We start from the raw sequence: 3,814 nt of genomic DNA, 5'->3' as shown, positions 1-3,814 counted from the left end.
TCCTCTTCCTGTTCAACCGATATCACCAGGCATATAAAGAAAATCTGAAATTTGAAAAATAGAAGGAAAACTAATGGGGTAAAAAGGAATTTAGAAGAAACAGAGATAATACAGGAAATAGAAGAAAACTTAAAAGATAAAGAAAAGACATAATTACCTTAAAAGCAATAAAAGAAAGTATTTTACCTATGAAAGGAAACAATATTATATATTTAAAAAATGTAAAAGTTAGAAATTATTCTTAGAAATTTGATTCAGAAGTTTTAAAATAACATAAAAGTTGTTTTGTTTGTTGCTTGTTTTGTTTCTTTGTTTTCTTGTGTTCTCATTTCTAGGTAGGGACTTGATAGGTACTCTTGAACTTCTTGCTTCCTTCAAATGAACAAATGAGACAGAGCCTTCTTTAGCTCCTGCTACTGGGTGTGTGAGGCTGCAATGGGGTTCTTGAACATGTAGCTAGTTGGATAAATGGACCTAAAGTCTACACTGCAGGGTCATTCACATTTCTGTAGAACCACATGAACAGGTGGGTCCCAAGATCAATATTTAAGTTGAGGACTAGAAAATTCCCTTCTAGACTCAGGACCAAATCAGATTATTTTTAGAAAGAATTACTTATTTAATTTTATTTATTATGATCATTATTATTTAATTTGCTATAGGGCACATGCACACACCAAAGAGACAGAAAGAGACCAAGAGAGAGAGGGAAAGTGAGAAAGCAAGCCACCAGGTCTGGGATTTGACTGTCTTCATCCATGTGAGAGTCCAGTGCCTTAGCCACCATGCCACCTGCTGCCCCTCCCCCCAAATAAGATTCCTAAACTTAGATTTTACTGGAGAGCCATACATTTGTTTATTTATGGATCAATGATGAAGCTATTAATAAATTCTTATTTGAGCCCAATCTGATTTCTGACCTTTGTATGTATGCTTAAACGTACAGAATTCTGGATGGGAGAGTGGTAAATGGTAACCTGAACGTAAATTCCTTTCCTCCAGTAACTAGAAGAAAATGTCATACAATTAAGGAAGGTCTCAAATTTGGATGTTTAAGGGACTTCTACTGACCCTAAAACAAAACAAAGCAAAACAAATTCCAAGAGCTTTATGAGGACATTTTTGTGCCTCTAGAGTTCATCTCCTCAAAGGGCTTATATTTTATACTTCTCATCCATTGTTCTTATAAAACAGAACAATAATAACAAAAATAATATTTTTATGAGTACTTACTTTATGCCAGACATCATTCTAATTACTTTACAATTTCTATTTCTTTCAAACCTAATAAATAAGTTATTTATTCCCATTTTACCGACTAGGAATTGAGACACAGAGAGATCAAACAAATTACCCAGTATGTAGTAAGAGAAAGGGTCTGCATTAGAATATAAGATAACTGACTCCACGTTACACCCTCATTCCTAAACTTTCTGTTCACGGTGTTCATGATAACTTAGTGCAATACTAGTTCTTTGGTTAGCATCTCTCTCCCTTCCATCTCTCTAATGAAAGCCTGTTTATTGCTTATTACTCAAAGACTAACTCATGTATAATTTTTCCATGAAAATTTTCTCAAAATTTTCACTCTTGCCTCAGTATTCTCATTCATTTTTATTTATTTATTTTTATTGCCTGAAGGTGTGCTTGACAGAGAGTGAGACAGAGAGAGATAGAGGAAGAGGAAGACAGCACTTTCAATGGGGCATGATCACACCACAATTCCTTCTCTTCCATTTCTCCATACTGTTGGGATTTTAGGCATGCATGCACACATACCTGGAATGCCAAGTACAGGACTCCAACTGTGATCAACCATATAGGATCCAGCTTTCTATGTACAGCACTCAATCATTGCACTATGGGCTCAGTCCTCTCTCATCGATTTTTGAAAATATTCTTATGATTTAAGTGGAGTTCCCCAGAAGCAGACCAGAAGATGAAGATTTGTTTGCGGTTTCTGAAGGAAAAATTAACAAAGAAATGAGGAGTTGGATAGGGAGGGGGAAGAAGTCAGGCAAGGGGGAGAAGACAAAGCCCTAGTCTCAGAAAATCTCTAGAGTGTAACACCTCAGAGTTTGTCTTGATCTAAGGCAAGGGATCTAGAATTTTCCCTGTACTCGAATGTCATTGGCTGAGCATCTTACCTTATCCCTGAAAGATATAAACTCCCAGGCATTTCATGCTTTCAATACATCAAGGCAAAGTGGCTTAATAGCCAAAGGGCATTCTCTCATAAGAATATAGAAAATATGAGCCCTTAGAAGTCAAGCTATCTAAAAACTGGGGAGGAGCTTACAAAAATGGTTAATGGGATCTGAGGGAATCAGGTGAGAGCCCCAACATAATCTCTATAATAAAATTTATGATATTTATTTCTGTATGTGCAGCCACCTGATATCCATAGTGTCTTTTTATTTGCACCTAACAAATGTTATTTGGATTTAATTCACCTTAACAGTGAAGAGAGGCCATGACCAGAACTTTGGGTTCTCAATTAGTTTCTTGACTCTTCTGAAAATTCTGCACTCCCTGCCACCTATATAGGGTCCCACTCTTATTAAAATCTCCAAAGATATCATCCTCTATTAAAATTTCCCTTTTAGGTCTGATGTGAGAAAATGCTGAGAATTTAGCTAAGGACTACCTCCAAGGGCTATTTTCATCTTAATAGAGAATTCAATACCAAACAGCCAAGGTAGCCATTCTACTCTTCTACAATCAAGAAGTTTCTACTTTCTCATACTATTCCCCTTCCTAACTCCAATACTGAATAAGGAAAATTCAAGGGTAGCATAAGGTCAATGTAACATAAGGTAAATAACATAAGCTAGTAAATTCATAATGTGCATAAGTGAATGCTTCATTTTACAACATCAAGATAGAAAGTTCTGGGGACCAGCAGATGGCATAATGGCTATGTTGCTGGACTCCCATGTAGTCAACCACGGTTTGAGTCCCAGACCTGGTGGCTTAAACTCACGCCAGGCGTGAGTTTGTGTGTGCCCAAGATCCTGAGAGGAAAATGGAGGAGAAGGGATTGTGGTGTGGCCATCCCCCCGACAGATGATTTCCCGCTTTCTGTCTCTCTATCTCTGTCTTTCTGGTGAGCACATGCACCCTATAAGAAAAACCTCTCCCCCCCAAAAAAAAGATAGAAAGTTCTACATGTTAAGTTGCTGCTATTGCAATGGCTGCCTGTGACAGTCTACTCACTGGGTCAGAAAACTATTACTCATCAGGGCCTGCTCAGGGCTGGAAAGTAACACCACTGCAGAGCCACTTAGTTTCCACAGAATACATATACCAAGAACCTAAATGAAGAGCAATCCTTGAAACTGTGCTATAAACATAAAGTAGAAGTAGGAAGTAATCATTTATCAGATTTTTACATAGTAATGTCCAACATTATTAAGCCAGCCCATATGTGAATATTAGCTACGTGCTATATAGTTTATCCTTCGTAACTACGCTGTGATGTAAGCCCTATTTTCTAGATGGGGAAACTAAGATTTAGGAAAACTTATATCATGTAGCCAAGGTCAGACAACCCAGAAGTTGTAGAAATCTGAGACTTGGATGCCAAAATAAATGACTGATGTCAGCACATGATTTCAAAACTTTGTACCCTTGGGAACCAGCAGTTAGCGTAATGGCTATGTCGCTGGACTCCCACGTAGTCAACCACGGTTTGCGTCCCGGACCCGGTGGCTTAAAACACACGCCAGGCGTGTGTGCATGCGTGCCCAAGATCCCGAAAGGAGAATGGAGGAGAAGGGATTGTGGCGTGACCATCCCCCCTGGGGGTTGATTT

The sequence above is a fragment of the Tupaia chinensis genome, unplaced genomic scaffold (assembly GCF_000334495.1).
Source record: "Tupaia chinensis unplaced genomic scaffold, TupChi_1.0 Scaffold000248_1, whole genome shotgun sequence".
NCBI lineage: Eukaryota > Metazoa > Chordata > Mammalia > Scandentia > Tupaiidae > Tupaia > Tupaia belangeri.
This window is presented reverse-complemented; position numbering follows the sequence as displayed.